The sequence below is a fragment of the Herpailurus yagouaroundi genome, unplaced genomic scaffold, assembly GCF_014898765.1.
Source record: "Herpailurus yagouaroundi ecotype Mexico unplaced genomic scaffold, PumYag 162, whole genome shotgun sequence".
Lineage (NCBI taxonomy): Eukaryota > Metazoa > Chordata > Mammalia > Carnivora > Felidae > Herpailurus > Herpailurus yagouaroundi.
In genome coordinates this window covers 70095573-70119624 of record NW_024412403.1, presented here as the reverse complement: position 1 = coordinate 70119624, position 24052 = coordinate 70095573, and the positions used below count along the sequence as shown (strand labels likewise).

General features: G+C 42.3%; 1 protein-coding gene across 2 annotated transcripts in view; it reads left to right on the top strand.

The window, feature by feature from the left end:
• Positions 1-722: 722 nt before the first annotated feature.
• The window catches only part of MYLK (myosin light chain kinase), a 279895-nt gene continuing 256565 nt past the window's right edge, over positions 723-24052 (top strand). For both annotated transcript variants that reach the window (XM_040484717.1, XM_040484716.1), the window contains exon 1: positions 723-825. The gene's annotated coding sequence lies outside the window, so the exon portion shown is untranslated. The remainder of the gene's footprint in view (positions 826-24052) is intronic.

Sequence of the window (24052 nt, the reverse complement as noted above, 5' to 3'; positions counted from 1 at the left end):
GAGAGGTAGAACCGAGTAACAGAGATCCTAAATCACTTGCCCAAAGTTTTGCGGCTACAAAGAGTAGGGTTCTCAACTCCAGAATCCGTGCTCTTAAGAACTAGGTTATCCTGATTGTACAATTTGTGTTTCTTCACTTATTGAACAAAATGGCACATAACTTGTTCTAATTTTAAAAGTGGGCGCATTAAGTTTTTCACGATACTTTATATAAAAAACAAAATTGTATCCCTTTGATGGATCTACTCGATTCGTTGTTTTTGATCGCCACATCAGAGAGAAAGGAAATTAATTTTGAAGCCTACGCTGCGTTTTTCCAGTGAGCGGACTTCTTTTGTCCCATATCGTGTGGTCTTCAGGCGAAAATACAAAACAAATCGAGAAAACACGCTGACCGCACGCAGCCAGAAGACCCGGAGCGGCTCGGCGTCGGGCGCTGGCTTTGCCAGGGATTTAGGGCTCCGGGCTCCGAGGCGCATTGACGGTGGGCGTGACGGGAAGGACCTCGGGCCATTCCCGGAGCGCTATGCAAATGACATGTAAATCAGCGCGTGTGAGCCGCTGCCGGCCGTCCGAGTCCGATCCCGGGCACCGAGCTCTCAGTTCTCGCACACACGCGCATTCGCTCTTCGCTCTCGCACTTGCTTTCTCGCCGGCGGCTCACCCCTGTCCCATCCGGCCCGCCCAGGACGCGCCTCGTCGTCTCCCCGGCTGCAGGGTCGGCTGCCCGCGGCTGAGCGAGCTCGGGGCCCGCGCCGCGCGACTGCAGCGGGGCGCCCTCGCCAAGCGCGGTGCCTTGGCTACCCGGCCGCCTTCGCCGCGCGGGTGAGTGAGCCCGCCCCGTGCTTTTGTCCCGGCGCGGCCCCTGGGAGTCAGTCTCTGAGGGTAGGGTTCGGGGGTTGGGACCCTTGTTGGGAAGCCTGTCCCTGACTCCCCAGTTGTAGAGGGGCTCCTACGTGCAGCAAGGAGGATTTTTTTTCGGGGCGAGGGGGAGCAGCGTAAGGGAACGACCGCAGTGACTCCGGACAGCCGGGAGTTTTCTTTTGAGGAGTGAGGTCCTGGGGAACAGTGATACGGTGGTCTGGACAGGCGTCTTTCGAAAGGGGGGTGCCTTTGCTTTTAGGTGTGCTAGTCCCCGAAGCCCTCAAGGAAGAAGGGTGTGGGCTCATCTGCCAGTTCCCAAGGTGCCACGTGAAGGTCCTCCCAGCCCAAACGTGAGTCTGGGCAGGTGAGGCAGTAGAGGCAGCCGCGGGGTCCCAGGCAAAATTGGCGCTTCGGGCATTGCGGTCTTGCTTTCTCTCCCAGCTACTTTCTCAAACTCCTCCCCTCCCTCTTCCTCGTTAGCTTCTACTGGGGTTCCGTGGTTGAAGGACCCTTGTTTGCAGATCATCGCGGTTAGAGAGTTTTGGATAACTGATTCCCAGGATGCGTTAGATGTCAGTGGTTGATGTAGAACTCTTCCTTGGAACTTGTGACTACTAGCACCCTTCAAGACCCAAAGGACTGTTTTTAGGGGTGATACTACAGATGGGAAGATGGACTGATGGGGAGAGGTTTACTAGGCCTTCTTTGGTTAGGGGACATGCCCTGTGTATCATAACCTGAAGGAGAAAGACCCAGGCCTTTGGGACCTAAAGAAGGGTAAAAGTAGCTATTTCAGTCCAGGGAATTGGGTCGGGGTGTGGAGTACAGTTGGGCAGTGGGCATGGTGCCAGGCCCCAGGCCACTGTTTTTCACTTTCCCTCCTCTCCCCAGGTGCCAAGAGCAGTATGTGAAATGTCCCCATCCCCCTCACCCTCCCCTCCCCCCTCCAGGCTTTAGGTGCTTGCCCTAGAACTGCATTCCTCTTCCAAGTGGGGGTATGGTTTCTTCCCGGACAAGGTAAAATCCTTTAGGTCAAAGTGAACAACTTGTTAATAAATTATCTCCAAATGGGGGGCTTGAGAGGACCATTGGGGAATGCTTGACACTTCAAAGCATCAGGTATCCACAATGCAAGTCTCTGGGGCAAGTGTAGGTGCTTGTGCTAACCTTATTGGGTCCCTAAAGGGCATTTCAGGTTCTAGTAAAATAAAGTTTTTGTTTTTATCACTTTCTTTCCCTGTCTTTTCTTTTCCCTTAAATTCTTGACCTCCTTCCCTTCTCTCTTCTGTGAGCCTTTGTCTCTTCCCCACACTCCAGGGTCTGTGGAGTCTGATGCTGTGGCACCACAGTGCCCTAGGCCAGCTTGGAATGTTCCCTCCTGGTGAGGTTCCCCCTTTTCTCCCACGCTCAGTGGACCAGGGTCCTTGAGCCAGAGCAGGTAGGGGTCTGGGGAGTTGGTTCTAGGTGGGGAGTGACTGGACACTGGATGCTGGATTGGGTAGTGGGTACTCTGGAGGTGTCTTTTTCCTCATTCACTGCTGATGCAAAATGATGCTCGTTCTCACACACCAGTAGGCATGAGCCTGGAGAACGACCCCACAGTGGTGAAGGATTTGTGCTGGTCCAGCCTCCTTCATTTGGTTTCTTTTGTGCAATAGCTAGCTGAGAAGGGGGCTAGCTGGGGGCTTATAATAGTTTTTCTTTGTATGAGGTTTGCTGACCCCCTCAGCAAGAGACTGTTTTCCCAGGGGCCAACAAGATGTGGGAGGAGTCTTGATCCTGGTTAGGGGTCTTCACCAGTCTCAGAGGAATAGATCATGAACACTCTGGGGTCATCATGTACTCAGTGTCCACAAGAATGACCCCTAGATTTTTTCCCCCAAAATGTGAGTCAAGTCGGTGAAACTAGTTGGTTTTTTGGCTCTTGGCCTTTTAAGGGGCTCAGAATGCAGCCCAGAATGTAGGTACGGGTCCAGGTAACCCATGAACACGTGAAATTTTATTTAGTATCTTTCTGGAAACAGCACTTCTTGTTATTCTGGAAATACACACCAAGCCCACTTGGAAGCCTGACTGCCTTTACCCCAATTCAGACCAACACAAGCAGGTTGGAAAATTATTCATTCTCGAAAGCATCCCATCTATCCTTTCTGAAATGTAGTAGAATTTAGAGAACAAGCCTTAGAAAATAACTTTTCCCCACAGAAGATGTTGTCTTTGCCTATCTTGACTGTTGTGTCACTTTTCTCTGACCAACAGAAGGTGCACCCAGAGAAGCCTAGATAGGACCATTTGTGTGGGAAATGTACAGGTGGACACTTGGGTGGCATGTAGGCTCAGACTCAAGCAACCATCCAGCATTAATCCAGAGTGAGGACGTCGCACATGTCACTGGGATAGGTTCCCATGCCATGTGACTTTTGCCCCCTTTCCCTTCACTCCTCCATCTTCTTGCCCCACAAGCACAGAAAGTGAATGTGCTGGGCTAGGGTCTGCTGAGCCAGCCACTCACCTCTCCCACCTGTGCCATTCTGCAGATGAATTCCTGTTTCCTTATTGAGTTTTGGCTTCGTATCTTTCCATGTGTTTTAAGTCATTGTATCAAGAAAATGCAATTCTTACAATCTCAAGGTCAGCAGACCTCAGTGTTTGTCACTACACCCGGGCAGATGCATCCTTCCTGTCTTGTACGCACCTGCTGAGGCTCTTGTAAAATGGACAGTGACAGCCAGCCCAGTGGGGCTGGGGCAGGAAGAGGACCAGTAAGAATAGGTCTCTGTTTGCAGCTAATGGGGATAAGGCTGAATTTCCAGATGGTCACACCACCTTATTTTCATTGTCCTCCTGCCCACTGTCCCTTGGTGTCTGAGGGTGAATGCCCACAATGGGCACCTCACTAGGAAGCTGTGGGAATTTTTATATAGATCCAGCTTCTTAGATTTCCCACCATTGTCCCCATCCCCCCCACCGTTGGTACTTCTGTCCCCTTCCTCCCCTCCTCTCTTCTTCTCCTGGGCCCTGAGTGCAGAGCCCTCTGGAGACAAAAAGGATGATGAGAGATTCCTTTTTAGATCTCTTTACCCCCACCTCTACTCTCGGCCCCCAAATCTGATGCTAACTTGTTAATCTGGGATCTCATGAGTTATTTCTCATAATCTTGTGGGAACCAAACTCTTACGTTATGGATTTTCATAGATGAGGATGCTTTTTATTTCTTTATTTTCAGGACTGAGATTTCTAGTGCAGAGTAGCTCTCCTTCAGATTTCTGGCAGGAGGAAGCAGCACAAGGGTAGAATGTGAACTTTGGCTTTAAACTTGGGTTCAGAGCCATCCTGTTCCCTTACTGGCTCTGGTTCTTGACCATGGTATTTAACCTTGGTGAGTGACTTCAGTTTCCTCATCTGACAACGAGGGTAGTTATACAAATTAAATGAATGTATGAATATAAGAGGCACAAAAGAAGGAATACCTGTTACCATGCAAACTGAGTAGTGTTCTCTTTATAGAATGACCTATACCTCAGCCAACAAACATTAATTACTGGACCTGCCCTCCATCTGGCCCTGTAGAGGTTTATGAAACAAAGGTAGTATGCCCAAGAGACTTTGGGTCTATTTGGGGGAAAAGCTAACACTTACGGAGAAATTAGAAAACAGACAAGTTCTGTGGCACAGACTCAATCAGGGGAATTAAGGGTGGCCAAAAATTCAGGGCTGGAGTGGTCAGGAAAGGCCTCAAAGATGATGAGGTAGGAGGGTGGGCATGAGCAGACCCTGAAGGGAGAGTGGGTACTGACCAGGAGAGAGGAAGGTGGGATTACTTGGCTCTAGTGTCTAGTGTCTGAAAGCTCCAGCCTCTCCTTTGTGGGAAGCTGGTGCCACACCTTTGACCCTGCGGTGAGCTTTCAGCCATGCAGGCCTGCTTCTGAGATTTCTTTGGGGGATGGTTTTCATTCCAGGCTTGTTTTCCCTCTGCTGCACAGAATATTCCTGTAAAATTTTTGTTTTAATTTTATACTGAATCAAAAATGATGAGAGGCAAATCCACAGCCAGAGTGAAAGCCCAGACCCATGAAAGACTTTTGGGTTCCCAGGGCTTTGTGTTCTTTCCTTGTGATTCATTTATTGTAGCTCATTTCCTGGTTCTGGAATGGCAGGCATTGGGGCTGGGGGAGACCAGTCCACCTGATCCCTGCATTATATTGAGGTGGAAACCCTGGCCTAAGAGGCCAAGCAGTTGGGTGGCAGAACTGGAAGCAGCCGGTGTTCTTATCACCCCAGTCTGATGGAGGATGGTGATGGGGTGAGAGGGCCTGATCTAGGCAGTGGGTAGGAGTGGATGCAGTTTGGTTCCATCATCTCCACCTGGTTTTCCAGAGTCTAGAAGGCCACCTTCCTTGGTCTAAGACTTGGTAATGGGGTGAATTGAAGTGTTCAGCAAAAGATTCTAAGGGATTTCCCATCTGCTGCTCTATAAGAAGGCACTTTCCACTCATCTACCTATTTTTTGCAGTTATGTCTTTATGGTTAGGTATAACCATTCTAATTCTTCTCCTGAACTTTATGCATTTTTCTAGATGAGTGCTAAGCCTAGTCATAGAACATGCCTACAGTGGACCTATTCCTACTCTTCCCCATTAACCAGGTTAAGTTACTATTTGATATTTTCATATTAGTGTCAACAGAGTGATCATTTCTGTAGCCACTTGGTTGCTAACCTTGTGGAAATGAATATGTAAATAAGGAGGCAACAGGTTGTTTCAGAGTGCCTGGAACTTGCCTCTTACTACCAAAAGCTACTGTCTTCACAGTAGGGCCTCATGGTGGGCATGATAAAATTAATGCAATTGCTACTGACTTTACCCCATGGCATTTCAACCAGTGGTGTTTTGGGGAGTTCTAAGGGTTTTTGTTGTGATTGGACAGCCACCTAGGGCCCCTTCTGATCATAGATGAATGCAGCCACTCAGGCCCTCCTCCTATGGGCCCTCTGGTTTTCCCAGACAGAGAATCCCTTGGTTTTATTTTCATATTTTTATTGCTGCTAACCAGACCTTCGCTAACTCACACTTGGAGTATTAACTACAGCCTCTCTGTGGCACAAATACATTTCACACTTGATAAAAAGCCCGGCCTGACTGCCTTACTCCACCTTCAGAAACTTTCAGTGGCTCCCCACATCTTACAGTACAACCTTAACCTGAAGTTCAGCGGCTTCCATAATCTGACCTCAAAACCAGAGAGACTGATTCACTTATTGTCCTTAAAGCCAATGTATACACTTTCTTCTCTGCTTTTGACTATGACTTCATCCTCTTCTGGAATATTCTTCACTTGCCTCTTTGAGTAACATGTCCTATCCTTAAATATTTGCTCAGGGAATTAATTAAGATCCCAATACCTGTCAGGTGCTGCCCCAACATGGAAGCTGACCTCTTTAGCTTCAAGTTCTTGTTTTTGTTCCAACTTCTGTGGCAATTAGTCTCTGCAAAATTCTTTTGGTGGTGATACATCATTTATTATTATGGAATGTTTTTATCTTTTGTTTTCATTTTTTTTTCATGGTAAATTTTAGATCTATAACTACATTGAAAAAACTTCAAAGGAAGGACATGCCTAATGCCTTTATTTTCTCATGGTGGTGGTTCCAGAACTAGCTGATAACAAAATCCCTTTGGGAGCCTTGTTTGCAAAATAATGCATGCCTCCCCTGTGGAGTCAGGGAATCTTTGTTTTTCCAGAGCTTCCCAAGTGTTTCTTGTGTCAGCCAGATTTGGGAATCAGTTTAGGTCAATTTTTCATTGTATAATTATTTCTTTGATTTATATATTAGGAAGGATTCTTTAAAATTAATAGAAACCAACTCAGGCTAGTTGATGAGGAAAAGAAACGTAATAATAGTTGTGTGGTAAAAGGAGATGACATTGCATATTTTCTTGATTCCAAGTTACCATAGGCTGTAAGACACTTTATAGTTTCTTAGGAATAAAGCACGTTCTTTAATATACACAATTTTAGAAATTTTCTAAATTACAATATGCCTTCATTCATGAAACTGTCACTTTCTTCATCATTATCACGATGAAAATACTGACTGAGCTCCTTCTGAATTGTGTTGGTCTATTTCAGTTACACATGATTTCAAGATGAAATGCTGTTTTTCATAATCTGTGCTCAAGAGTTTTCAGTGTTCACTCCTTCTTAAATTCCTGGGTTAACTTCTTAGTCATGACATATACATATAGTTTTTAAAAAATACCCTGTTGGCTTTGATTTGCTAATATTTTATTGGGTTTATTGCATTTATGGTCATAAGTGAGAAGCATAGCTATAGTCTTTTCTGTCCTTGGCCAATTTCATATGTGACCACAATTTTAACATCTTAACCCCTTCAGGATTAACAGAATAATTCTGAGGAATGTTAAATTATACCAGAATTTTATCTACACTTTCTTTAGGTCAAACTTACAGGTTTTATTAGAAGTAAATAATGTTGCTAAAAGTTACGTATCTTCTGACAGTTAACCAGAAGCTTTGAAAAACTTATTGTTCAGTACCCAAATGATCATGTGTTGCACATGATCAGTTCACATTTTCCTAGCTTTGAAAAGTCTATACTTTATTCTGATAAATTTGGCAGTTCTTACTGCTGTTTGACTCCACTGCTTGACAGGTGGTAAGCATTATTTTAGGTATGCAGTAACTTTTCTTTTCAATGCTGCATCATGATGAAATCTCTTTAGAGACATTTTTTTTCTTTTTCATTTTAAAAAATTTGAGGTATAATTTACATGCAATAAAATTCACTCACTCATTGTGCAGTTCTGAATTTTGACAACATATATAGTCATATAAGCACCATCACAGTCAAGGTGCAGGAAGTTCCATTTCCCAGAAAATTGCCTTTTGTATTTCTTAAAAATTTTTTTTTATTTTTCGAGAGAGGGAGAAAGCATGTGAGTTGGGAAGAGGGGCAGAGGGAGAGAGAGAGAGAGAGAGAGAGAGAGAGAGAGAGAGAGAGAATCTTAAGCAGGCTCCACACTCAGTGCAGAGCCCCACCTGGGGCTCGATCCCACCATCATCCTGGGATCATGACCTGAGCTGAAACCAAGAGTTGGATGCCCAACTGACCGAGCCACCCAGGCACCCCACCTTGTATACTTTTGTAGTCCAACTGGATGTTGAGTTGTTCTGAGGAGACTCAAGGAGCCACTGATCTTTTTTCTGTCCCTGTGGTTTTGCCTTCTTCAGAATGTCATTTAAATGGAGTCGCATGATATGTAGCCTTTTTAGTTTGCCTTCTTTTACTTAGCACAATGTGTTTGAGATTCATCCATGTTGTTGGGTGTATCAGTAGGTTGCTCCTTGTTGTTGCTGACTTTTATTTTATTGTGTGGATGTACCACAAGAGATTTATTCACCAACTGAAGGACATTGGGTTGTTTCCAGTTTGGGGTGATAATGAATAATTCACTATAAATATTGGCATACAGGTTTTTATGTGAACATAGATTTTCATTTCTCTTGGGTAAACACCTAGGAGTGGGATTGCTGGTAGCATGGTAAGTGTATTCTAATAAAATGTCCAACTTTTTTCCAAAGTGGCTGTACCATTTTGTGTTCCCACTAACAATGTGCGAGTGTTATAGTTTCCACATCCTTGTAAGCACTTAGTATTTGTCAGATTTTAAACATTTTAGATATTCTAATAGGTATAGTTTTTTCATTGTGGTTTTAATTTCCATTTCCTTAATGATGTTGAACATCTTTGTTATTTGGCCTATTCTTTGTTATTTGTCTTTTTTGATGAAGTGTCTGTTTAAATCTTTTGCCTACGTTTTATTGGATTGTTTCCTTATGGTTGAGATTTGAGATATAATTCTTTTATATTCTGAACGTGAATCTTTTATCAGGTACATGTTGGGCAAATATTTTCTCATTGTGTATGGCTTGTCTCTTCATTCTCTTAACAATGTCTGCTATTGCTGAGCAGAAGATTTTAATTTTAATGAAGTCTAATTTATCAATTTTTAAAAATGTATTCTTTTGGCATTGTGTCCAAGAACTATTTACCTAATTCAAGGTCATTAAGACTTCAATATTGTATTTGATTTTAAGTTTTTATTTTAATTCCAGTTAGTTAACATACAGTGTTATATTAGTTTCACATATACAGTATAGTGACTCAACAATTCCATACATCATTCAGTGCTCATTACAAGTACACTCCTTAATCACCATCACCTATTTCACTCAACCCCCCAACTCCCCTCAGGTAACCATCAGTTTATTCTCTATAGGTAAGAGTCTGTTTCTTGGTTTGTCTCTCTCTCTCTCTTTTTCCCTTTGCTTATTTGTTTTGTTTCTTGAATTCCACATATGAGTGAAATCATATGGTATTTGTCTTTCTCTGACTGACTTATTTCCCATAGCATTATACTCTGTAGCTGTATCCATGTTGTTGCACATGGCAAGATTTCATTCTTTTTTATGGCTGAATAATATTCCACTGTGTCTGTATACCACATCTTCTTTATCCATTCATCAGTCAGTGAACACTGGGCTGCTTCCATATCTTGGCTATTGTAAATAATGCTGCTATAAACACAGGGGTGCCTGTATCACTTTGAATTAGTGTTTTTGTATTCTTTGGGTGAATACCTACTATTTACTAGTAAATACCTAGTAGTGCAGTTGTGGGATCATAAGGTAATTCTATTTTTAGCTTTTTGAGGAACCTCCATACTGTTTTCCACAGTGGCTGCACCAGTTTGCATTCCCACCAACTGTGCGCAAGTGTTCTTTTTCTTCACATCCTCGCCAACACCTGTTACTTCTTATGCTGTTGATTTTAACCATTCTGACAGGCGGAGGTGATACCTACTTGTAGTTTCATTTGCATTTCCTTGAGGATAAATGTTGATGAGCATATTTTCCTGTGTCTTTGGCCATCTGGATGTCTCCTTTGGAGAAACGTCTTTTCATGTCTTCTCATTTTTTTAATTGGATTATTTGTTTTCTGGATGTTGAGTTGTATAAGTTCTTCATACATTTTGGATGTTAGCCCTTTATTGGATATGTTATTTGCAAATATATTCTCCCATTCTGTAGGTTGCCTTTTAGTTTTGTTGATTTGTTTCCTTTGCCGTGCAGAAGCTTTTTATTTTGAAGTAGTCCCAATAGTTTATTTTTGCTTTTGTTTCCCTTGCCTCAGGCATCGTATCTAGAAAAAAATTGCTGTGGCTGACGTCAAAAAGGTTATTGCCTGTTTTCTAGGATTTATGTGGCTTCAGGTCTAACATTTAGGTCTTTAATCCATTTTGTATTTATTTAGGTGTGTGGTGAAAGTGGTTCAGTTTCTTTCTTTTGCATGTTGCTGTCCAATTTTCCCAATACCATTTGTTGAAGAGAGTGTCCTTTTCCCATTGGCTTTCTTTCCTGCTTTGTTGAAGATTAATTGACTATATAGTTATGGGTTTATTTCTGGGTTTTCTGTTCTGTTTCATTGATCTATGTGTCTGTTTTTTGTGCCAGTAGCATACTGTTTTGATTACTATGGCTTTGTAATATAATTTGAAGTCCAAAATTATGGTGCCTCCAGTTTTGTTTTTCTTTTTTTAAGATTGCTTTTGCTATTTGGGGTCTTCTGTGGTTCCATACAAATATTAGGATTGTTTGTTATAGTTCCTTGAAAATGCTGGTGGTATTTTGATAGAGATTGAATTAAATGTGTAGATTGCTTTGGGGACTATGGACATTTTGACAATATTTGTTCTTCTAATCCATGAACATGGAATATCTTTTTATTTCTTCGTGTCATCTTGAATTTCTTTCATTAGTGTTTTATAGTTTTCTGAGTACAAGTCTTTCACCTCTTTAAGTTTATTCCTAGATATTTTCTTGGTTTTGGTGCAGTTGAAGTGGGGTTGTTTTCTTAATTTTTCTTTCTGCTGCTTCAATATTGGTGTATAGAAATGCAACAGATTTCTGTACATTGATTTTGTATCCTGTGGCTTTACTGAATTTATTTATCAGTTCTAGCAGTTTTTTGGTGGTCTTTAAGGTTTTCTGTTCTATATATGGTATCATGTAATCTGCAAATATTGAAAGTTTTACTTCTTCCTTACTGATTTGTATGCCTTTTATTTCTTTGGGTTGTCTGATTGCTGTCTAGGACTTCTGGTACATGTTGAATAAAAGTGGTGAGAGTGGGCATCTTTGTCTTGTCCCTGATCTTAGGGGAACAGCTCTCAGTTTTTCCCCATTAGAGATGATGTTAGCTGTGGATTTTTAACATACGGCCTTTATTATGTTGAGATATGTTCCCTCTAAACCTACTTGTTGAGGACTTTTATTGTGAATGGATGTTGTACTTTGTCAAATGCTTTTTCTGTGCCTATTGAAATGATCATATGTTTCTTACTTTCTATTACTGATGTGATCTATCACATTGATTTGTGAATATTGAACCCCCCTTGTATCCCGTAAATCCCACTTGATTGTGGTGAATGATTTTTTTTTTAATGTATTGTTGGATTCGATTTGCTAGTATTTTGTTGAGGATTTTTGCATCTATGTTCATGAAGTTATTGGCCTGTAGTTCTCTTTTTTAGTGGTGTTTTTATTTGGTTTTGGTATTAGAGTAAGGCAGGCCTCATAGAATGAATTTGGAAGTTTTCCTTCCTTTTCTATTTTTGGAATAGTTTGAGAAGAATAGGTATTAACTCTTGTTTAGATGTTTGCTAGAATTTGCCTGTGGAACCATATGGCCCTAGACTTTTGTTTTTGGGGAATTTTTGACTACTGATTCAATTTCTTTGCTGGTTCAATCTGTTCAATTTTTCTATTTCTTCCTATTTCAGTTTTGGTAGTTTATATGTGTCTAGGAATTTCCCATGTCTTCTAGCTTATCCAATTTATTGGCATATAGTTTTTCTTATAATTGTTTGTATTTCTGTGGTGTCGGTTGTTATTTCTCTTCTGTCACTTGTTATTTTATTTATTTGGGTTCTTTCTCTTTTTTTCATGTTAAGTCTGGCTAAATGTTTATCAATTTTATTGATTAAAAAAAAACAGATCCTGGTTTCATTGATCTGTTCTTTTACTTTTTTTTTTTTGTTTCTGTATCATTTATATCTGCTCTAATCTTTATTATATCCTTTTTTTCTGCCAGTTTTAGGCATTGTTTGTTGTTCTTTCTGTAGCTCCTTTAGGTGTAAGTTTAGGTTGTTTATTTGTGATTTTTCTTGCTTCTTGAGGTAGGCCTGTATTGCTGTATACTTCCCTCTTTGGACCACTTTTGCTACATTCCAAAGATTTTGGACCATTGTGTTTTCATTTTCGTCTGTTTTCATGTACTTTTTAATTTCTTTTATTTTCTGGTTGACTCATTCATTATTTAGTAGCGTGTGTTTTAGCTTCCATGTATTTGTGGTTTTTCCAAACTTTTTCTTGTGGTTGACTTCAAGTTTCATTGCACTGTGGTCAGAAAAGATGCATGGTATGACTTCAGTCTTCTTGAATTTGTTGAGGCTTGCTTTGTGAACTAATATGTGATCTACTCTGGAGAATGTTCTGTGTGTACTTGAAAAGAATGTGTATTGTGCTGTTTTAGGATGGAATGTTCTGAATATATGTTTTAAATCCATGTGTTTCAGTGTGTCATTCCAAACTGCTGTTCCCTTGTTGATTTTCTGTTTAAATGATGTAAGTGGGGTATTAAAGTCTGCTACTATTATTATATTATTATCAATTGACTAATTCCTTTTATATTTGTTATTAACTGTCTTATGTATTTGCGCGCTCCATGTTGAGTGCATAAATATTCACAATTTTTCTATCTTCTTGTTGGATTATCCCCTTTATTATTATGTAGTGTTCTTCTTTGTCTCTTGCTACAGTCTTTGTTTTAAAGTCTATTTTGTCTATGGGGTACCTGGGTGACTCAGTTGGTTAAGCATTCTACTTCAGCTCAGGTCATGATCTCACGGTTTGTGGGTTCGAGCCACATGCCAGGCTTTTTGCTGACAGCTCAGAGCCTGGATCTTGCTTCAGATTCTGTGTCTCCCTCTCTCTCTGCCCCTCTCCCACTTGCATTCTGTCTCTGTCTCTCTCTCAAAAATAAATAAACATTAAAAAAAATTTTAAGTCTGTTTTGTCTGATGTAAGTGTTGCTACTCTGACTTTTTTTTTGACATCCATTTGTATGATATATGTTTCTCCATCCCCTCACTTTCAATCTGCAGGTGCCTGTAGGTTTAAAATGAGTCTCTTGTAGGCAGCAAATGGATGAGTCTTCTTTTTTTATCCATTCTGTCACCCTATGTTTTTTGATTAGAGCATTTAGTCCATTTACATTCAGAGTGATTATTGAAAGATATAAATTTATTGCCATGTTAGTATTTATTTTGTGATTATTTTTGAAGATTTTCTCTGATCCTTTCTTGTCTTTCTCTCTTTCATGTTTTACTGATTTTCTTTACTTATATACAGTAAAACCTTGGTTTGTGAGCATAATTCTTTCCAGAAACATGCTTGTAATCTAAAGCACTTGGATATCAAAGTGAATTTCCCCATAAGAAGTAATGGAGACTCACATGATTTGTTCCACAACCCAAAAATATTCATATAAAAATGATTAAAATACTGCAATATAACACAAAATAATAAAGAAAAATAAACAAATTAACCTGCACTTGCCTTTGAAAACCTTCGTGGCTGGTGTGAGGGAGAAAAGAGAGAGGAGGGTTATTGTGTAGGATGATTTTCACTATCACTAATGGAATCACTGCTATCTGTTGGCTCAATGGAATCTTTTCCTTTTCGTGCAACTTTAACAAGGAACTTATCCAGTGACACTTGATTTTGCCTCCTTTTGAGGATTTCACGGAAATGTGACATTGCATGGATGATCACCCACAATCTCGCAGCACACACGAGAGAGAACCATTGGCTCAGTTGTGATCATGTGATGTTGTTATCACGTACTACTCATATTTCAAGACATAACTCATTTATCAAGTTAAAATTTATTAGAAATGTTTGCTTGTCTTGCAGAACACTCACAGAACAAGTTACTTGCAATCCAAAGTTTTATTGTATTTGAATTTCTTTGTTTTTATTCTTTGCATATTTATTAGTGGTTCTTGATATATGGTTAACATTAGGTTTATATATAACCTCTTCTGCATATAGCAGTCTATGTTAAATTGATGTTTGTTTAAAGTTGAACCCATTCTTTACTCCTCTCCTCATATTTTAGGTATATGTTGTTATATCCTTTTATTTTGTGAATTCTTTGACTGATCTTTTACAGAAATATTCACTTTTATTGGTTTTGTGTTTCCTGTCTTTATACTGTCACTTTTGTTTTTCCCTTCCACTCAAAGAGCCCCCTTAATATTTCTTGCAAGGCTGGTTTAGTTCATGAACTCCTTTAGTATTTGTTTGGGAAACTCTTTATGTCTCCTATTTTGAATGATAGCCTTTTTGAGTGGAGTATTCTTGGCTGCAGATTTTTCTCATTCATCACATTGTATATATCATGCCACTCCCTTCTGGCTTGCAAAGTTTCTGCTGAAAAATCTACTAGACTTAGGAGTTTTCCCTTGTAAGTTATTGTTTCTTTTTGTGTTGTGGCTTAAAATTTTTTTTCTTTATCACTTTATTTTACCAATTTAATTACAATATGTCTTGCTGTGGGCCTGCTTTTGTTGATTTTGATGGGAGTTTTCTCTGCCTCCTGGATCTGGATATCTGTTTCCTTCCCAAAATTAGGGAAGTTTTCAGCTATTATTTCTCCAATAAATTTTATGCCCCCTTATCTCTCTTTCCTCCTTCTTGGACTCCTATAATATGAATGTTATTAATGTTTGATGGAGTAACTGAGTTCCCTATGTCTGTTCTTATTTTGCACAATTCTTTTCTCTGTCTTTTGTTCAGCTTGATTACTTTCCATTACTGTGTCTTCTAGGTCACTAATTCATTCCTCTGCTTCTTCCATACTGCTGTTCATTCCATCAAGTGTGTTTCTCATTTCATTTATTGAGCCCTTTATCTGTGCTGTTATCCCTTACTTCTGTGTTAAGGCTGTCACTCATGTCTTCCACTCTTTTCTTAAGTCCAGTGAATATCTTTATGATCATTACTTTATTACTTTATTTATTTGGAGAGCATGAATGGGGGAGAGGAGCAGAGGGAAAGAGAGAGAAAGAATCCCAAGCAGGCTCCACACTGGGCATGAAGCCCAAAGTAGGGCTCGATCCCACAACCCTCGGATGATGACCTGAGCTGAAATCAAGAGTTGGATGCTCAACTGATCTGAGCCACCCAGGCACTCCCTATGATCATTACGTTAAGTTCTCTATCAAGCATATTACTTATACTTGTTTCCCTTAGATCTCTGGCTATGTTCTTGTCCTGTTCTTTCATTTGTGGTCAACTTCTCTGTCTTCTCATTTTGTCTAAGTCTCTGTGCCTAATTTATATTAGGAAGATCAGCTATGTCTCCTGTTCATGAGGATAATGGCCTTATGAAGAAGAGGTCTTATAGTGCCCTGCCATGTGGTGTCCCTTGTGCTCCAGGGCCTGGCACTTTTGGGAATATCGCTAGTTTGTGTGGTATATGCTCTGCTGTTTTGTCCTGGCCACTTTATCCTTCAGGACAGTCATCTGCAGAAGCTGTCTTTGCCTGTTATGGGCAATGTTTGGTCCCTGCCCTGAATGTGGCACATTTTAACTACGTGTGCTCTGGTCTGTGTTTGAAATGAGACGTGTTGCCACTGCCACCAGAACCAAGCCTTTGTAGAATCCCTGTGTCAGGAGACACGGTGTGGGTAGGTGTTTGGGTAGGTCTTCTGGGGGAGGGTGCCCTCTGTGCTGGGACTGAGGCAAGAGTGACTGGGAAGGGCGGTTCACCTGGAGTTCAGAGGGAGGATACAGGGCCTGGTGTAAGCAACTTAGGTAGTGTGTGTCAGTGCTGCACTGGTTCCTGCAGGTGTAATTATGCTGAGGGGCAGGACAGGGAAATGTGCCAACTAGTTCCTTTGTTCCCAGGTAGGTTTCTCTGTGAACACTGCCTTTCTGGGACTATGCTCTGAAATGAGCGAATAACCTCCCCACTGTGTGCCCAAGGCGTTCTTCAGATTGCTGTTTCCATGCTGTATGTCCTCAGGTTGTTTGCCTGACTTTTCTCCAAGAGCAGCACAATGCCCTTCCGGCTCTATCCCAGCCATGCCCACTGACCTTTAAAACTCCAGGCTTAAAACCTTGAAGCCCTGCTGGTTTCAAGAACTCACACTTGACCCCTCTCACTTTCCAAGCCAATTGCCATGGGGATTCATCTTCCCTGTGTACTCCCCTGTGTGCCAGTCTGTCTTTCACTCTTCTTTGTGAGTGTGGCTCCCTCCCCACTGCAGCAGCCATGATCCATTTCTCTTCCAAACATGTCTCTGCACTTCCTACCCTTCTCAATGTGGCCTCTTCTCTACCTTTGGTTGTGGAGTTTGTTCTGCCAGTCTTCAGATCAATTTTTGGGGTATTTAAGATGATTTGATAATTATCTAGTTGTATTTGTGGGACGAGGTGAGCCTAGTGTCTTCCTACTCCGCTGCCATCTTCTGATCTCTCCCTCCAGTGCTTTCTTTACCACTGCCACCAGAACCGAGTCTTTGTAAAATTCCTGTGTCAGGAGACACGGTGTGGGTGGGTGTTTGGGTAGGTCTTCTGGGGGAGGGTGCCCACTATGCTGGGACTGAGGCAAGAGTGACTGGGAAGGGTGGTTCTTCTGGAGTGCAGAGGAGGGTTACAGGGCCTGTGGAAGCAACTTAGGTAGTGTGTGTCAGTACTTCACTGGTTCCTGCAAGGGTGGGCAAACTTATTCTGTAAATAGCTGACGGTAAATATTTTCAACTCTGCAGGCTGTACTACCTCTGTCACAGGTATTGATTTATGCTACTGTAGCAGGAAGGCAGCAATAGATAATATGTAAATCAATGGGCATGGCTGTGTTTCAATAAAACTTTGTTTATAAAAAATAGACAGCAGGCTGGATTTGGCCATAGTTTGCCTACCCCTGCCTTAGTTAATGGTGAATTGCATTGACTGATTTTCAAATATCGAACCAGCCTTGTGATCTCTAGATAAACTCCACTTAGTTTAGAGCATCTGGTCTGTACCTGGCCCGGTCTTTGTTTCTTAGCCTGTGTTGTCACTGAGCTGGGCACTTCTCAGGAAGAGGGCCTCAATAGGATCACCTCTCATCTCCCATAAAGCATATATTGGGTGGCTCTAAACCATTAATGGCTGGATAGAAACAACTATGCATGTCGGTGGTGCCTCTGCCAAACTCCCTTTACAGTTATGTCAGGGGCCCAGAGGAAATGGAAGTTGTGTGGAGGAGTGGGGCCCAAGTGCTGTCACTGCAGGTACAGACTCATCTCTCATTTTGGAGGAAACATGACCTAAGTTTGGTCTGTGGGGCAGTGCTTCCTAATTTACTCTCCTTTTCCTGAGGGTTATGGTTGGCACAGTGGCTGCCAGACCCGGGAACTCAGGCATCCAGATGCCGGTCCATTGCTGTTGTTCCAAAAGGGCTTGACTAATCCCCTTTCCTGGGCCATGGTCTCCTGCAGAGGGGTGTCTCTATGTGTGTGAGAGGTGGAGTAGGAGGGCCTGGCCCACCTGGCTTCTGAATGTGAACACTCCAGACCTACATGTCTGTGGTCAGCTCTGTGTTGACCACATAGTGCTGTGGTGGCAGGGTGCACCAGACAGATATTGTGCAGGCATATTGTAGAGTCCATCTCAGCTACTTTTCTTCATTGGTCGGGAGAGCTGGATGCATGCTGGATGGGAAGAGTCTGGGCTTTGCAACTAACAGACACGGATTTGAATCCCAGCTCAACAACTTGTTAGACGGGTGGCCCCAGGAAATTATTTAGCTATGCTGAACTTTCATTTACTCATTTCTAACATGGAGATGCTCACAACATCCCAACATTGTGAGGTTTATAAGAGGCTCCTCACTCTGTCTCCTGTGCTGGGGTAGATATAAAGCAGGATACTCTTTAAAGGATATAAAGCGGGAATGTGGGCAAGTCTATGGAGAAATGTAAAACAAATTGCAAACATGATGGGAAAATCCACTAGAAGACTAGAGTGTGGAGAGAGAATGTCAGTCACTTTCTCCCTCCTCAGATATTTCTGGACTGGAAGGTGGGTAGGGATGACTCAGGAGCCAAGTCTCCGATTTTGCTCTGGAGCAAGGAGGGGCTAACTGCCAGGTCTGGGTGATGCTCTGGATTGTTTGGTTCTTCTGCCTTTCTTTATTCAGCCTAACTCACTGGCATGGCAGTGAGATAGTGGGACTGTGCCAGACTCTGGTCAATGGAACCAATTGCAAAATTGCCTGGGATCTGATGGTGCCAGGTCCCTAGGACCTGGTGACAATAGAAGCCCTCCTTTATACATGTATAGGCTCTCACTGCTGGCAGAACAGGTTCACACCATCCTTGCAACCACCCAGTGAGGGAAGGGTGAGGAGAGAGAGCGCTCTCCAAATGCCCTCAGAACCTTCCCACCTTTTTGTGTGCTCTGGGGTCTTTGCATTCTTCCTTTCTTGCAGAAAGTCAGTGAACTAAGAAAAATGCTGCTTCCAGGTCTAGTTTGCACACCTTCTGCACACCTTCCAGGTCTAGTTTGCACACCTTCATCCAGTATGACCTCACCTTAGCTTGATTACATCTGCAAAGACCCTGTTTCCAAATAAGGTCACAGGGAGTTGGTGGAGTTGAGTTCAACATGACTTTTTGGAGGACACGGTGCAACCCACAACAGAGGAGTTAAGAAGAGAAAATGGAAAATGCCCATTTAGTAAATGCATACCAGGGCATTTGCTAAAGAGAGCTCATAAAACTTTTTTGGGTTCACAAATTAGATAAGGTTCCAAATTTGTTACTCTGAGATAACTTTATATTGTTGTACCCAAAAACACCATTAAAACACAGAACTGCTTACAACACCCCTGTTTTAAAAAACAATGTTGATTCTCTTCTACATAAAAGATACCATTTCTTTTTTAAAATTTATTTATTTCTATATATTTTTAATTTTATTTTTTTAAATTTACATCCAAATTAGTTAGCATGTAGTGCAACAATGATAAAAGATAACATTTCTAACTGTTCAGCCCGGCATGCAGAATAGGCTGCAGTTTAGACTCCTGCCACGTAAGATAGTTGGAGTTACCACTGAGTGGCTGTAAGTACTTTTCATTTGGTAATGCTTTCAAGTTTGCCTAATGTTTTCGCACATTTTGCACTCAATCTTTGTCAATCATTTGGAATTATTCCTGTTCCCATTTTATGGCTGGTGAACGTTTAGGAGAATTAAAAACAACTTGCCCAATTTCACATGGCCAGCAAGAGTCATGACTCTAAGCAGAGGGCATAAAAGAACAGTCACTTGCCACTTTCTAGCTGTGTGACCTTTCAACAGGTTTCTTTATCTCTAAAGTGGGGATAAAACAGATACGTCATAATGTTTTTGTGAGGGTAAAACCAGACGATCCAAGTGAAGTGCTTGACATAGTATATAGTGCCTGCTGTATACTGAGGGCTCAGGAAATGTTAGGTGTTATTATGGTACTCTCTTTTAACTGTTATGTACTTAATGTTTCCAGTTTTTATCCCACTGTTGTAACATTGCTATAATTATCTTTATGAACATGGTTTATTTTTTTCTGTTGTGTCATTTCCTTGGATTATATTCCAAAAGCAGCATTACCATGTCGAAAGGTATGATCCTCTTGGTTTGCCTTTGTTCCATGTTGCCCAATAGCCTTTTAGTGGGATGATTCCCATTTAACAGGCCATTACTAGACCCATGAGAGTGAGCTATCTCCCATGGGTGGTACTTCTCAGAGGGCCCATCAGTCAATCTTCACGAGGGTTGAAAACAGATCCTAGACTGGTTGGAGCCAAACCTTATAAAATAGGTTGCCCCTGCAAGACACAGCAAGACACAGACCAAGCTGGTCAGCAAACTGTACTGAAAACCCTGGGTATGGCTGGCCTCTTACTGGCTTTCTTCCGGGATCTGTGGGAGGTCTTTGCATATGCACTGCAGGTAGAAATGAAGGAGTGGGGGAGGCAGGAGCTGCTTCTGAGCTGTGGGCCTGGAAATGCAGGGAGAAAGGCTGTGTATCTGTAGACCATGGGTGGCTCCAGACTTTTTATACAGGAGGGTATACAGTTTCTTAGTATTGCGGTAACAAAAGTACCACAAACTGGGAGGCTTAAAACAACAAATTTATTCTTTCATAGCTATGGAGGCTAGAAGTCTGAAATAAAGTGTCAGCAGGGCCATGTTCCCTCTTAAGACCCTAGAAAAGAAGACTTCCTTGACTCTCTTAACTTCTGATGGTGTGCTGGCAATCCTTGTCATTCCTAGGCATTCTTTGGCTTGTGCATGCATCATCTAATTTCTGCCACCATCTTCATATGGCCTTCTTTCTGGGTCTGTATCCAATTTTACTCTTGAAAGATGCCAGGCATTGGATTAGGACACACCCTCATCCAGTATGACCTCACCTTAGCTTGATTACATCTGCAAAGACCCTGTTTCCAAATAAGGTCACAGGGAGGTGGTGGAGTTGAGTTCAACATGACTTTTTGGAGGACACGGCGCAACCCACAACGGAGGAGTTAAGAAGAGAAAATGGAAAATACCCATATTCCATATCACAGACTGCACTGTGGAGGGGGTTCTGATGAGATGTTAAGGGAGTGGTAGTAACACTGGTGTGAATGCTGGCAGTTGTCCAGGGCCAGTGCTGCTTCTGTTCTTGGATCCCTCCCCCCCTTCCCACTGAAGATTGGTTTCAGACTATGTCTGGTGACTGCTGTGGGGGATCAGGTGCATCTGGCTGGGGTGATGCAGCCAAGGGAGAAAGAACTTAGTTACTAAGCGAACATGGTTCTCAAGGAGCTGGTAGAGAGAAGGACTAAGAGCACAGGACGGGGCAGAAATGGAATCATGTTAAGTCTTAGACCAGCTGGAACATCATGGCTTCAGCTTCCTCACTGAAAAATAAGGGGACGTGGAGGGTCCTTCTCCTTTGGCATCACATCATTTTTTTAATTAAATTTTTTTTAATGTTTATTCTTAGACAGAGACAGAGCACAGGTGGGGAGGGGCAGAGAGGGAGACACAGAATCTGAAGCAGGCTCCAGACTCAGAGCTGACAGCACAGAGCCCAACATGGAGCTCAAACCCACAAACTGTGAGATCGTGAACTGAGCCGAAGTCAGAAGCTCAAGCAACTGAGCCACCCAGGTTCCCTGGCATCACATCATTCTTATCTGAGAGTTGACATTTTAGAGAAGCCCAAGCTCCTTCACCCTAAGGATTGTTGTGAGATCTGTTTAGGCGATAGGGTGTGAACAGCTGACACGGGAGGGGTGCTTGGCTGGGGACAACCAGAGGAGGCCTGGTATTTCCCAGCCCAGGCCTCCAACAGGACTTTATTCAAGTCACCTTCCCCATGGCCGCTTTCCTGGCCCCTCTCTCTAAAATTTCAACCCCCCACCCCTGATATTTCATGTCCCCGCTCCTGGCTTTTATTTTTCTCCTTGCACTTAACCCCTGTCCAGCATGATTTGTATTTTGCCTATTTGTCTCACTCATTGTTTTCTCTACTAGATGGCAAGCTCCTGGAGGGCAGGAATTTTTATGTAATGCCGTAACAGTGACCATCACAAACTGGACACTCAATACATGTCTGTTGAATGTTGAATAAATGAAGATATTGTAAACTTGATAGAGGGGATAAAATTGTAAAAGGGATATAATCTTGGGAGGGTGTCATTCTTTGTTGGCTCCAGGCCCCCAGCCTAGACTGCTCAGGGCCCTGCCATGAGTAGCTCCTGCTTTTGAATCCATTTACTGGCATCACAACATTTATCCATTACTGGTAACAAAGCACCCCCAATGTTAGCATAAAATAGCATTCGTTTTATTATGTCAGGAGTTGTGTGGGTCAGGAATTTGACCAGGACACGGTGGGGATGGCTTGGGAAGATGTGAATGGCTCTGGTGCCTCAAATGGCTAGGAGCTGGTATCGTCTGGAGGCGGTTTCACTTACAGTCTGGTGCCCAGGCTGAGGCACATGGAGCCAGAGCGCCCACCTGTGGCCTCTCCTTGTGGCTTGGGCTTCCTCACAGCACAGTGACTGGGTTTGAAGATGAGTGTCCCCAGAAGGAGATTTAGAAAATGAGCATTCCATGAGAGCCAGGTGGAAGCTGTCTGGTCTCTTATTACCCGACCTCAGAAGTCACATAGTGTCCCTTTCACCATATTCTTTTGGTGAAAGCCGTCACAAGCCTGCCCAGATTCAAAGGGGAGGGAACATAGATTCTCCCTACCTCCATGGGAGGAGTGTCAGAGATTTTGAGGCCATGTTTTAAAACTGCTACAGGGAGGGGCACGTGGGTGGCTCAGTCTGTTCAGTGTCTGACTCTAGATTCTGGCTCAGGTCATAATCTTGTGCTTTGTGGGATTGAGCCCCACGTGGGGCTCTGCGTTGACAGTGCACAGCCTGCTTAGGATTCTCCCTCCCTCTGTCTCTGCCCCTCCCCTGCTTGCGTTCTCTCTCTCAAAAATAAATAAATAAATGTTTAAAACTTCTACAGATATTGTACTACAGTCTCATCGGCCTCAATCTGGAGTGAGCCTTGAGCAAAATTTCTGCCACCTTTGCACCAGAGCTTACTGTGAATTATGACTATTCTTCGATCTCACCCTTTCACTAATTGAGTTTCTTCAGGACTCTAATAGAGTCCTGTCGTTTTACCTTTTTTGCAGCCCATAGCAGATTATCTGGCACATTATAAGCACTTAGCAAGTGAGTTAGTGAATAATGAATGAACAAAGGGAGTAGGTGCTTTCTGTGCTGCATAGCTCTGTTGAGTATCTGCAGGAGCCTTGGATCTTGTGTCTTTCTGGGCCAAAGGTTTTTGTTTGTTTGTTTTTTAATTTTCTAGTTAAATTCCAGTTAGTCAACATACAGTGTAATATTAGTTTCAGTTATACAATTTAATGGCTCAACACCCGGCGCTCATCACAAGTGCACACCTTAATCCCCATCATCTATTTAACCCGTCTCTCCTGCCCACCTCTCTTCTGGTAGCCATCAGTTTGTTCTCTGTAGTTGAGAGTCTGTTTCTTGGTTTTCTCTCTCTTTTTTCCCCCCCATGATTGTTTTGCTTCTTAAATTCCACATATGAGTGAAATCATGTGGTATTTGTCTTTCTCTGACTTATTTCACTTAGCACAATACTTTCTAGCTCCATCCGTGATGTTATGTTGCGCATGGCAAGATTTCATTCTTTTTTATGGCTGATGAATATTCCATTATATATACCACTTTTTCATTATCCATTTGTCAATCCATGGACACTTGGGCTCTTTCCACAATTTGGTTACTGTTGATAATGCTGTCATAATCAGTGGGGTGCATGTGCCCCTTCAAATTACCATTTTTGTATTCTTTGGGTAAATACCTAGTAGTGCAATTATTGGATTGTAGGGTAGTTCTATTTTTAAGTTTTAGAGGAACTTCCATACTGTTTTCCATACTGGCTGTACCAGTTTGGTTCCCACCAACAATGTAAGAGGGTTGCCTTTCTCCTCACCCTTGCCAAACCTGTGGTTTTTTGTGTTGTTAATTTTAGGCATTCTGACAGGTGTGAGGTGATATCTCATTGTAGTTTTGGTTTGTATTTCCCTGATGATGAGTGATGTTGAGCATCTTTTCATGTGTCTGTTAAGGCCAAATTTTTCTGCAGTTTCTGGTCATCTGTGGAACTGCTCAGACCTGTGGCTTGGCCTCTGGCCACCCAGGAATAGATTTCTAGTGAGGAGGAAGGGGTGTGGAAATGAGAGGTGTCTGTTGTGTCAGGGGTTAAGCAGTAGTCTGATTTGACTGTAGGACAATAGTAGAATAAAGCTAGAATGCCACCACCTTGTTGCAGGCTGAGTGTTAGAGGTCATAAGTTGATGGGGAGTAAGGCAGCACAGTTCACATACTAAAAACTGTGAACCAGGAATTTGATCTGGCTGTGACATTCAGGATGGATTGGAGGTGGCAGATAGCAGTGCCAAGAAGGACGGTGAGTGTGCAATCCACGT